We start from the raw sequence: 13,690 nt of genomic DNA, 5'->3' as shown, positions 1-13,690 counted from the left end.
TCTCATCTGACCAGAGAACATTCTTCCAAAACATTTTAGGCTTTCTCAGGTAAGTTTTGGCAAACACCAACCTGCCTTTTTTATGTCTCTGGGTAAGAAGTGGGGTCTTCCTGGGTATCCTACCATACAGTCCCTTTTCATTCAGACGCCGACGGATAGTACGGGTTGACACTGTTGTACCCTCGGATTGCAGGGCAGCTTCAACTTGTTTGGATGTTAGTCGAGGTTCTTTATCCACCATCCACACAATCTTGCGTTGAAATCTCTTGTCAATTTTTCTTTTCCGTCCACATCTAGGGAGGTTAGCCACAGTGCCATGGGCTTTACACTTCTTGATGACACTGCGCACGGAAGACATAGCAACATTCAGGTCTTTGGAGGTGGACTTGTAGCCTTGAGATTGCTCATGCTTCCTCACAATTTGGTTTCTCAAGTCCTCAGACAGTTCTTTGGTCTTCTTTGTTTTCTCCATGCTCAATGTGGTACACACAAGGACACAGGACAGAGGCTGAGTCAACTTTAATCTGTTAGAACCCTCCTGTCAGTTTTTGCTATCTTGTGTTTTGCGGTCACGTGACTAGCTGCCTATATATTCCAGCTCCGCCCTTCTGGCTTTGCTGGACTTCAGTGTTTTTTGCCTGTCTCTCTAGCCAGGTGCTTCGGTGCCTATCTCTGTCTAGTTTGCTTGGTCCTCTGGACCTCTAGTACTTTTTGTTCAGTTTGTATTTTTGCTCTGCAACAACTTCTGTTAGGAGGTGTCCATTTTTTGTCCCAGTCCTTAGTTCTTTTAGGGACCCCTCCCTTTATTCTATAGGTCTCTGTTCAGACTAGCCGAGGACGAAGGCGGGTCTGTTCACAAGGAACAGGCTGCCCGCTACATCGTAGGGATTCAGCTTAGTCTTACTGTAGGGACAGCTTTTCCCTTTCTTTCCTTAGTTTATGTTGCAGATCATAACATAATCCATGTTAAATGGCTGCAAGTGTGATTTAGTTATTGCTAATTGTATCCAATTTGGCTTTAGGACAATTCTTTTTGTGTTTTTTCATTGAAGACAAATTAAATGAAGATAATGAGACCAAAGAATTTGTGATTGCAATCATTTTCAGGAAGAAACTGAGTATTATCTGACAGAATTGCAGGGGTGCCAATACTTTTGGCCACCACTGTATAGGAGCTGAGTACAGGCAGCTGCCGGGGCCCCTGATACCATTACTATGTGGCCCTTACACCTGATATATAGGAGCTGAGTACAGGCGGCTGCTGGGGCCCCTGATACCATTACTATGTGGCCCTTACACCTGATATATAGGAGCTGAGTACAGGCGGCTGCTGGGCCCTTGATACCATTACTATGTGGCCCTTACCCCTGATATATAGGGGCTGAGTACAGGCGGCTGCTGGGGCCCCTGATACCATTACTATGTGGCCCTTACACCTGATATATAGGGGCTGAGTACAGGCGGCTGCTGGGGCCCCTGATACCATTACTATGTGGCCCTTACACCTGATATATAGGAGCTGAGTACAGGCGGCTGCTGGGGCCCCTGATACCATTACTATGTGGCCCTTACACCTGATATATAGGAGCTGAGTACAGGCGGCTGCCGGGGCCCCTGATACCATTACTATGTGGCCCTTACACCTGATATATAGGAGCTGAGTACAGGCGGCTGCCGGGGCCCCTGATACCATTACTATGTGGCCCTTACACCTGATATATAAGGGCTGAGTACAGGCAGCTACTGGGGCCCCTGATACCATTACTATGTGGCCCTTACACCTCATATATAAGAGCTGAGTACAGGTGGCTGCTGGGGCCCCTGACACCATTACTATGTGGCCCTTACACCTGATATATAAGGGCTGAGTACAGGCGGCTGCTGGGGCCCCTGATACCATTACTATGTGGCCCTTACACCTGATATATAGGAGCTGAGGACAGGTGGCTGCCGGGGCCCCTGATACCATTAATATGTGGCCCTTACACCTGAAATATAGGGGCTGAGTACAGGCGGCTGCTGGGGCCCCTGATACCATTACTATGTGGCCCTTACACCTGATATATAGGAGCTGAGTACAGGCTGCTGCTGGGGCCCCTGATATCATTACTATGTGGCCCTTACACCTGATATATAGGAGCTGAGTACAGGCGGCCACTGGGGCCCCTGATACCATTACTATGTGGTCTTTACTCCTGATATATAGGAGATGAGTACAGGTGGCTGCCGGGGCCCCTGATACCATTACTATGTGGCCCTTACACCTGATATATAGGAGCTGAGTACAGGAGGCTGCTGGGGCCCCTGATACCATTACTATGTGGCCCTTACACCTGATATATAAGAGCTGAGTACAGGTGGCCGCTGGGGCCCCTGATACCATTACTATGTGGACCTTACATCTGATATATAAGGGCTGAGTACAGGCGGCTGCTGGGGCCCCTGATACCATTACTATGTGGCCCTTACACCTGATATATAAGGGCTGAGTACAGGTGGCTGCTGGGGCCCCTGATACTATTACTATGTGGCCCTTACACCCGATATATAGGAGCTGAGTACAGGCGGCTGCTGGGGCCCCTGATACCATTACTATGTGGCCCTTACACCTGATATATAAGGGCTGAGTACAGGTGGCTGCTGGGGCCCCTGATACCATTGCTATGTGGCCCTTACACCTGATATATAGGAGCTGAGTACAGGCGGCTGCTGGGGCCCCTGATACCATTACTATGTGGCCCTTACACCTGATATATAGGAGCTGAGTACAGGCGGCTGCTGGGCCCTTGATACCATTACTATGTGGCCCTTACCCCTGATATATAAGGGCTGAGCACAGGCGGCTGCTGGGGCCCCTGATACCATTACTATGTGGCCCTTACACCTGATATATAGGAGCTGAGTACAGGCGGCTGCTGGGGCCCCTGATACCATTACTATGTGGCCCTTACACCTGATATATAGGAGCTGAGTACAGGCGGCTGCCGGGGCCCCTGATACCATTACACTGGTGCCTTGTTATTAGGTCAATTCCATTATAAAACATTGTATCCGTCATTGTTGAGCTCTGCTGGGACTCTGTATCCCGCCTGCATTGCATAATAGGGCCCCTGAATACTCTGCACATAAGGGCCCATAGCTCTAATTATGTTGTTTGCAATAGTCGCCCTCCTGCCACCCTGTAATATCGGGTCCCTGCCTGGTGTGGCCCCTATGACTTAATGTCCCCCTGTAAGTGCAGTACACCAGTTATCAGTCTACACGGCCAGGGTCCGGGACCCCTGTTGTTTTTGTACTGGCTTTGTAATATATGTTCATTATCAGGGCGCCCTCTTCTCAGACATCCATCTAATCATCCGTCTGTCTCATCCATATTTGCCATATGGAGGTTTCCAGAAATAGGGCAGAACCTACTGGACTTCTGTGAAAGTTGAAGAATCTGTTGAGCGCGGCTGAAGCCTCCTGGGAGCCGAGGTAAAATCAGTGGCCGTGGTAAAATTGTGGAGCGGTGGGGTCTGAAAAAGGATTCATGACTATAAGGACAACGTTTGCACAAAGTGATTTCTTTCCAGCCCAACAGCCACTGTGTAAACCTGACAAAAATGCCCCCATCTATCCATCCATTCATCACTCTCATACTCTGTCTATGCAGGTATGTATCTCATCATTCTTCCTTACGGAGTTTCACATTGACCAGTCAGGGCTTAGGTCCGAACTACCCCACAAAACTGGATTCGGTAGTGTGCACTGACGAGGCCATAGGCTTAGTAGACTGCGCCTCCAGTAGGCGTACACACCTGATGCACGACAGAGGGCACATTCACTCTGTCTGGACCATTATAGTCTATGGCCACGTCAGATCATATGCCCGAATCCCGTTCAGGTAAAGGCTGCAGCCACCGCAGCCATGCTGCCTTCAGTGTCCCGCTCCTCCGCCACTGCCGTTCCCCCCACCACTCAGAGCCACAGTATATATATATATATATATATACACACTACTCAAAAAAAATAAGAGGAACACTTAAACAACAGAATAATAACTCCAATTAAATCAAACTTCTGTGAAATCAAACTGTCCACTTAGGAAGCAACACTGATTGACAATCAATTTCACATGCTGTTGTGCAAATGGAATAGACAATAGATGGAAATTATTGGCAATTATCAAAACACTCTCAATAAAGGAGTGGTTCTGCAGGTGGGGACCACAGACCACATCTCAGTACCAATGCTTTCTGGCTGATGTTTTGGTCACTTTTGAATGTTGTTTGTGCTTTCACACTCGTGGTAGCTTGAGATGGACTCTACAACCCACAGAAGTTGCTCAGGTAGTGCAGCTCATCCAGGATGGCACATCAATGTGAGCTGTGGCAAGAAGATTTGCTGTGTCTGTCAGCGTAGTGTCCAGAGACTGGAGGCGCTACCAGGAATCAGGCCAGTACACCAGGAGTCGTGGAGGGGGCCGTAGGAGGGCAACAACCCAGCAGCAGGACCGCTACCTCCGTCTTTGTGCAGAGCCCTGCAAAATGACCTCCAGCAGACCACAAATGTGCATGTGTCTGCACAAACAGTTAGAAACCGACTCCATGAGGGTGGTATGAAGGCCCGACGTCCACAGATGGGGGTTGTGCTCACAGACCAACACCGTGCAGGACTCTTGACATTTGCCACAGAACACCAGGATTGACAAAATCGCCACTGGCGCCCTGTGCTCTTCACAGATGAAAGCAGGTTCACACTGAGCACATGTGACAGACGCGACAGAGTCTGGAGACGCCATGGAGAATGATCTGCTGCCTGCAACATCCTTCAGCATGACCGGTTTGGCAGTGGGTCAGTAATGGTGTGGGGTGGCATGTCTTTGGAGGGCCGTGCAGCCCTCCATGTGCTCGCCAGAGGTAGCCTGACTGCCATTAGGTACCGAGATGAGAACCTCAGACCCCTTGTGAGACCATATACTGGTGCGGTTGGCCCTGGGTTCCTCCTAATGCAGGACAATGCCAGACCTCATGTGGCTGGAGTGTGTCAGCAGTTCCTGCAAGATGAGGGCATTGAAGTTATGGATTGGCCCACCCGTTCCCCAGACCTGAATCCGATTGAGCACATCTGGGACATCATGTCTCGCTCCATCCACCAACGTCACGTTGCACCACAGACTGTCCAGGAGTTGGCGGATGCTTTAGTCCAGGTCTGGGAGAAGATCCCACAATAGACCATCCGCAACCTCAACAGGAGAATGCCCAGGCTTTGTAGGGAGGTCATACAGGCACGTGGAGGCCACGCACAATACTGAGCCTCATTTTGACTTGTTTTAAGGACATTATATCAAAGTTGGATCAGCCTGTAGTGTGTTTTTCCACTTTAATTTTGGGGGTGACTCCAAATCCAGGCCTCCATTGGTTAATAAATTTGATTTCCATTGATGATTTTTGTGTGATTTTGTTGTCAGCACATTCAGCTTTGTACAGAACACAGTATTCAATGAGAATATTTCATTCATTCAGATCTAGGATGGGTTATTTGAGTGTTCCCTTTATTTTTTGAGCAGTGTATATATAAATATACCAGGATAGGGGATATTAACAGAATTGGGGGACATTACCTCTATAACAGTGTCAGCAGCAGACTCCCTCCCCCTTAACAGGGCATAATGACCACATTTTTTGCTTCAATTTTTTTTCTATTTTCCTCCTCTAAAACCTAGGTACGTCTTATGGTCCGGTGCGTCTTATAGTCCGAAAAATAAGGTATATGCATTCAGTATATATATACTATGGTAGATCAGCCCACTCAGTTGCACACAGAAGTAGCCACCGGAGCGCCGTCTCCTTAAGTCTCTCACTGGTTTATTTGAAGATGCTGCATAAGCCAGTGAGGAGTTAGCAAAAATAAATACGTGCTTTCTGTCCTAAGGAAAAACAAAACATAACATACAGCCGTGTTGCTGTGGGGATCTGCCCGCTCAGGAGAACAACCATCCACTAGTTCAGCTTTTCCTTCTCAGGACACAAAGCGCTGGAGTTCCTCTCTACAGCCCTACTGAACACTGAATGCCTTAGAAGGCCGACTATATACATCCTAGTCCCCACCCTGGGGTGGAGATATGGTGAATGACCTCCCAACCCGCTCTATGGTCATTCACAAAAACCCAGCCCTTAAAATGGCCGATTAATCCCTCTCAACACATAGTGTGCAGGTGTAAAACTTATGGGCTTCAAATCACTGAAGCTAATAGCCTCAGTGAAACATACCTCCCCTCCAGCACTTTGCCAGTGACTTTGTCACCATGTATATATAATCAGCATACTGTATATATATTATAAGCATACTCTATATATCCTTTTAAAAGCAGAAGTGGTAATAAATTACTTTTATCAGTTAACAAAATGCAGAGTAAAGTTTGATGGATGAAAAAAAATGTCAGTAATAATAATTGTAATTTTTTTTATTAATAATAGGATAGAAGGGAGGGACAAAACCAGGAACAGAATCAGTAGGCAAACTCATAGTCAGGAGGACAGCCGGGGTCAGATACCAGGTGATCAGTAACCGCCACGTCTGCGAGCAGTATGAATACCGCGGAGCCTGGTGACAGAGGTGATACTGAGATTGTCCGGGCAAAGATGTAACAGTCAGAAGGCCACCGGTAGATGGTGAAGGTCCGTGCAGGACGCTTTGCATTTGCCACAGAACACCAGGATTGGCAAAGTTGCCACTGGCGCCCTGTGCTCTTCACAGATGAAAGCCGGTTCACACTGAGCACATGTGACAGACGTGACAGAGTCTGGAGACGCCGTGGAGAGCGATCTGCTGCCTGCAACATCCTTCAGCATGACCGGTTTGGCAGTGGGTCAGTAATGGTGTGGGGTGGCATTTCTTTGGAGGGCCGCACAGCCCTCCACGTGCTCGCCAGAGGTAGCCTGACTGCCATTAGGTACCGAGATGAGATCCTCAGACCCCTTGTGAGACCATGTGCTGGTGCGGTTGGCCCTGGGTTCCTCCTAATGCAGGACAATGCCAGACCTCATGTGGCTGGAGTGTGTCAGCAGTTCCTGCAAGATGAAGGCATTGAGGTTATGGACTGGCCCGCCCGTACCCCAGACCTGAATCCGATTGAGCACATCTGGGATATCATGTCTCGCTCCATCCACCAACGTCACGTTGCACCACAGACTGTCCAGGAGTTGGCGGATGCTTTAGTCCAGGTCTGGGAGGAGATCCCACAGGAGACCATCCGCAACCTCATCAGGAGCATGCCCAGGCATTGTAGGGAGGTCATACAGGCACGTGGAGGCCACACACAATACTGAGACTCATTTTGACTTGTTTTAAGGACATTACATCAAAGTTGAATGAGCCTGTAGTGTGTTTTTCCACTTTAATTTTGGGGGTGACTCCAAATCCAGGCCTCCATTGGTTAATAAATGTGATTTCCATTGATGATTTTTGTGTGATTTTGTTTTCAGCACATTCAGCTTTGTACAGAACACAGTATTCAATGAGAATATTTCATTCATTCAGATCTAGGATGTGTTATTTCAGTGTTCCCTTTATTTTTTTGAGCAGTGTATATATAAATATACCAGGATGGGGGATATTAACAGAATTGGGGGACATTACCCCTATAACAGTGTAAGAAGCAGACCCCCTCCCCCTTAACAGGGCATAATGACCACATTTTTTGCTTACATTTTTTTTCTATTTTCCTCCTCTAAAACCTAGGTACGTCTTATGGTCCGGTGCGTCTTATAGTCCGAAAAATACGGTATATGCATTCAGCATATATATACTACTAGCTATTGAACCCGTTCTACGCCCGGGTGGCGAGCATTTTTATTGGTATATGGTCTCCCATGCTGGTATGTGCTGCCCCCCTCCTTGTATTTGTGCTGCCCCCATCCTGTCCCCACCATCCAATCCTGGTATGCGTGGTACCCCTCACCCCCAATCCTGGTATGCGTGGCACCCCTCACCCCCAATCCTGGTATGCGTGGCACCCCTCACCCCCAATCCTGGTATACGTGGCACCCCTCATCACTATCCTGGTATGTGTGGCACCCCTCATCCCTATCCTGGTATGTATGGTACCCCTCATCCCTATCCTGGTATGTATGGTACCCCTCATCACTATCCTGGTGTGTATGGTATCCCTCATCCTGGTATGCATGGTACCCCATCCCTCATCCCGGTATGCATGGCACTCCATCCCTCATCCCCAATCCCGGTATGCGTGGCACCCCTCATCCCCAATCCCGGAATGTGTGGCACCCCTCATCCCCAATCCCGGCATGCGTGGCACCCCTCATCCCCAATCCCGGCATGCGTGGCACCCCTCATCCCCAATCCTGGCATGCGTGGCATCCCTCATCCCCAATCCCGGCATGCGTGGCACCCCTTATCCTCAATCCTTGTATGTGTGGCACCCCTCATCCCCAATCCCGGTATGCGTGGCACCCCTCATCCCCAATCCCGGTATGCATGGTCCCCTCACCCCCCAATCCTGGTATGCGTGTTACCCCTCACCACCCAATCCTGGTATGCGTGGCACCCCTCACCCCCGCAATCCTGGTATGCGTGGCACCCCTCACCCCCCAAATCCTGGTATGCGTGATACCCCTCACCGCCCAATCCTGGTATGTGTGGCACTCCTCACCCCCCAATCCTGGTATGTGTGGCACCCCTCACCGCCCAATGCTGGTATGCATGGTACCCCTCACCCCCAATCGTGGTATGTGTGTTATCCCTCACCCCCCAATCCTGGTATGCGTGGTACCCCTCACCCCACAATCCTGGTATGTGTGGTACCCCTCACCCCCAATCTTGGTATGTGTGTTACCCCTCACCCCCAATCTTGGTATGTGTGTTACCCCTCACCCCCAATCCTGGTATGTGTGGTACGCCTCACCCCCAATCCTGGTATGTGTGGTACCCCTCACCCCCCAATCCTGGTATGTGTGGTACCCCTCACCCCCCAGTCCTGATATATGCATGGTACCCCTCACCCCCCAGTCCTGATATATGCATGGTCCCCTCACCCCACAATCCTGTTATGTGTGGCCCCCTCATCCCTTTCACACTGTACACACATACACAAAAAAAAAAACAGTTATACTCACCTTTCTTCTCTGTACTCCAGCGCTGCTGCGTCCTCTTCTGCCAGAGGCCGGGGGAGGAGTGCGGCGCTGGAGCACCGCACTGTCCGGCGCCATTTTGCTGAAGACACACTGTAAATGTGTCTTCAGTAAAATGACGCCGGATAGCGCAATGCGCATGCGTCGATCTGACGCCTTCACTCCGCCCCGGTCTCCAGCGAAGAGAGGCGCCGCAGCAACGCTCCTCCCGGTCAGGTAAGTATGTAAGTATGGCGCCGGAGATCGCGGTATGCGTTCAGTGTCTACGCATCCCGCGATCTCCGGCGCCATACACCTCCTCTTACCTGTAACGGCTGGATGCCTGCTTCTCTCTGGAGCCAGGCTGCGCATCACGCATGCGCAGTTTATCGAATCTTCAGACAAAGACACGCATGCCGCCTTATATATACTATGGTAGATCGGCCCACTCAGTTGCACACAGAAGTAGCCACCGGAGCGCCGTCTCCTTAAGTCTCTCACTGGTTTATTTGTAGATGCTGCATAAGCCAGTGAGGAGTTAGCAAAAATAAATACGTGCTTTCTGACCTAAGGAAAAACAAAACATAACATACAGCCGTGTTGCTGTGGGGATCTGCCCGCTCAGGAGAACAACCATCCACTAGTTCAGCTTTTCCTTCTCAGGACACAAAGCGCTGGAGTTCCTCTCTACAGCCCTACTGAACACTCAATGCCTTAGAAGGCCGACTATATACATCCTAGTCCCCACCCTGGGGTGGAGATATGGTGAATGACCTCCCAACCCGTTCTATGGTCGTTCACAAAAACCCAGCCCTTAAAATGGCCGATTAATCCCTCTCAACACATAGTGTGCTGGTGTAAAACTTATGGGCTTCAAATCACTGAAGCTAATAGCCTCAGTGAAACATACCTCCCCTCCAGCACTTTGCCAGTGACTTTGTCACCATGTATATATAATCAGCATACTGTATATATATTATAAGCATACTCTATATATCCTTTTAAAAGCAGAAGTGTCAATAAATTATTTTTATCAGTTAACAAAATGCAGAGTAAAGTTTGATGGATGAACCAAGATCTCAGTAATAATAATTGTATTTTTTTTTTATTAATATTAGGATAGAAGGGAGGGACAAAACCAGGAACAGAATCAGTAGGCAAACTCATAGTCAGGAGGACAGCCGGGGTCAGATACCAGGTGATCAGTAACCGCCACGTCTGCGAGCAGTATGAATACCGCGGAGCCTGGTGACAGAGGTGATACTGAGATTGTCCGGGCAAAGATGTAACAGTCAGAAGGCCACCGGTAGATGGTGAAGGTCCTTCTGTACAGCTCCAGCAGTGATGGTGGATCTGCTGGACTTCAGGGCGCTGGATGCGGAGGCTTACCGTCTTTTAGATGTCTCTAGGGGAACGGTGACAACACGCAAATACGCGAGCAGCCCTGGATAATCCACGCCGGCAGGATGATAAGATCCGGCGGAAGATGGAACCTATGAGAAGAGAAGGAAATATAATGTAAGTGATGGGACTCCATATGACATGATACTACTGTGCGGTCACTGTGGCCGGACGGCAGAGGAATCTCATCACACAGAGGTCAGGGATCATCGTCAGCCATCATACATGTGACAATCCCATCTCCGACAGATGACATCTGCTCCACATGAATTATTCTCACTGACGACATCACACAACATGGAGATGACTCTCACACTTACCTCGTCTCTTTTTCCCCTTTTTCCCATTTTCTGATTTTTCGTCATCAGCTGGAAATTCTGATCAGAAAGAAGAAAAAACAACAACTCACTAAAAACATATTGTTATGGGGTCTGCATTGTATCGCTCCTGTATATAGTACATAGATTGTTCTAGTCCTGTCCCCTATAGTCCTGACAATCTGGTATTACACAATAGGGCAGAATAAGTCCTATATACCGGACATGACCTCATATGAGGGGCATTAGATGTGTCACTAATATGGAGCAGTGAACGCCCTGTGTGCCGCCATATGGTGCATCCCTAATGAGCGATATTCTACTATAGGAGACGATATCTCATTATGATGGCGGAGGTTACTGGATGCAACAATGTATCACAGAATCCATGATAATACTGTACAAAATTACAGAAATGGAGACACAGTATGGGCCATGGGCAAAGTAATTGGGTTCCTTGAAACATGGATAACATAGGAGACCCATTAAAGAAAAACCATGTGGAAATATTTCACCCTTGATGACAACATTCACATTGTTTGTGCTATAGACATGTACATACCTGACAATGGGGACGAGGACGGCAAGCTGGTTATAGCATCGTCTCTAGCAGATTCAGGAAAAGATCCTTTCTGCCTGTTAGGAAGAAGAAAAACGTGTAAATCACAAGTAAATTCAGTATAAATGGGATTGTCTCACTAGAAGAACACCAACTATAAGGCTTAATAGGACATATGAAAGTCATAGTGGGGAAGTCTCCTGCTCAAAACTACCTTCTATGGAAACAACTAGCAACAATGGCCGGCATGTAATACTACATATCTCCTGCAGTGTGGGCAAAACTAACAATGCCTGACCGGCAGCAATTATGGGTTGTTATCTCCAGCGGATTCTGAAGCCAATAGCCAATGACCGCTGATCATGGGGCGGTGGATGCTGCATTCAATATTATGGTATTTATGTCCTATATTTGGTATTGTGCACATATATTAGCTTGGAGCTCCCAATAATGACCCCATAATCTACTCACATTTCTGAGATGTTTCTGCTGGATGCCGGGGTACACTCTGGAGGAAACTTGATAGCGGTGGTACAGAGCTAAAAAAGGACAAAAATAAGATATGAAATTCAATTTTTTACTTTTAGAGGTCTTTTTATGTATTCTGGATTTATTGATCACTTACTTTAGAAAGCCTTTTAGAGGATGTTGCAAAATTTTGGAAGAAAAGGCTCTCATTATCCTCACTTGTGTCCTCCTCCTCTGAGACAATAGGCTTGTTTGTATCAGCGTGATCTACAAGACATAGGTAATGAAGTGTTATTAGCGGTTGTCAGTATAACACAGTCACCATTTATCACTACTATTAATGGGAACCGATTGTCACATATTATTGAAGACGAGACAAACAGCCGCTTAGTCTAGATGACGTCTTCTACTTACTGATAAATAAGCTGGTGTCCTCATCTGAAACAAGCCGAGGAATGTACTCCGGCTTCTGACTTAGAAGGTTTTCAAATTCTAAGTCACTCAGGAATGGATAACTCTTGATCTCAAATGCTCCTCCTGGAAAAAGAAAAACAAAAGTGATGCGGACATTGTTAGAGGCTGCTCCATATCTGAACAGTATATCTTAATCTTAAGTAATGACAAAACCGAAGGAAACAAACTGAAAGTTATATTATGGAGAACTAGAAATAGGCAAGCAGATAGAGAAGTGCTGATCCTCATGGACAGGAGCGAAGAGTCCTCGTTGTAAAAAGTGAATATTAATACTAATAAAGTATATCAGTTACCTGTCCCAAGTCTTTGTGCAGGATTTGTTCTGAGCAGGTCATTAATAAGGTCCTGAGCATCGGGGGGAGGAGCGCGATCCCAATCCCAAATTATGTCTCCTGTTATATAGAAAATTACAGAAAATAAAACCTCTGTTTTGGACTGTAAGATAAAGTAGAGGAAATAACTAAATTCATGTAGCCAGTCAAAGCAATGATCGGATTATTCTACTTACCAGTGACAATATTTTTATAGAGCTCAGATAGGGAATCCCCATGAAATGGTAGATATCCCACCAGAAACTCATGCAGGATGATTCCCATTGACCACCAGTCGGCAGGTCTTCCATAGCCTTTCTTCAGAATGATTTCTGGGGCCATGTAAAGCGGGGTGCCACAGTCCTGGAAACCAACAGAAGGTAGAAATGAGAATCGATGAAATTATTATTAAGACAAGTTCTCGACATAAAAACTCAATGACAGAAGATAAAATATCAGTTGAAAAGTTCTCTAGAAATGAAGAACGTAGAGAAGAGACAATAGTGTGATGAGATTTGTAAAGAACCATCTAAGTTCCTGTAAGTGATGCCAACCTCATGGTCCTGGAACTCTCTGGCGATGTCCTCCAATGATTCCTTGTGGGTGTTGGTTTCTGGTATCATGACACCAACTTTTGAAATCCCAAAATCGGCGACTTTAATGTGTCCAGCCGGTGTAATCAGGAGGCTGTGAAAGAGAAGATGGTTTTAGGCTCACGGGCTGTGTGGTAATAAATGATAACTTTCCCCCCTTTATTAAACTATAGGGGGCACTTACTTCTCTGGCTTCAGGTCTCTATGCAACACACCATAGCTGTGCAGGTATTCCACAGCAAGTATCGCTTCTGCAAAGTACAGGCGGGCCAAGGGGACAGATAAAGGACCCCTGGTGCTTAGGAGGGTCCCACAGTCTCCACCTATAGAAGAAAGGAAATATGAGCGGTGAGGGGTTTATACAGCAGATCACCACGATGGATCATGAGAAGTGAGCGGAGACATTGGGGCAGGAGAGAATATATACAGATATAATGTATAGAGCACAGAATATTAG

The sequence above is a fragment of the Phyllobates terribilis genome, unplaced genomic scaffold (genome assembly GCF_046119375.1).
Source record: "Phyllobates terribilis strain yellow unplaced genomic scaffold, ASM4611937v1 Scaffold_19__1_contigs__length_20705806, whole genome shotgun sequence".
Taxonomy (NCBI): domain Eukaryota; kingdom Metazoa; phylum Chordata; class Amphibia; order Anura; family Dendrobatidae; genus Phyllobates; species Phyllobates terribilis.
The sequence above is the reverse complement of the archived record's forward strand: the minus strand, read 5'-3'. Positions refer to the sequence as shown.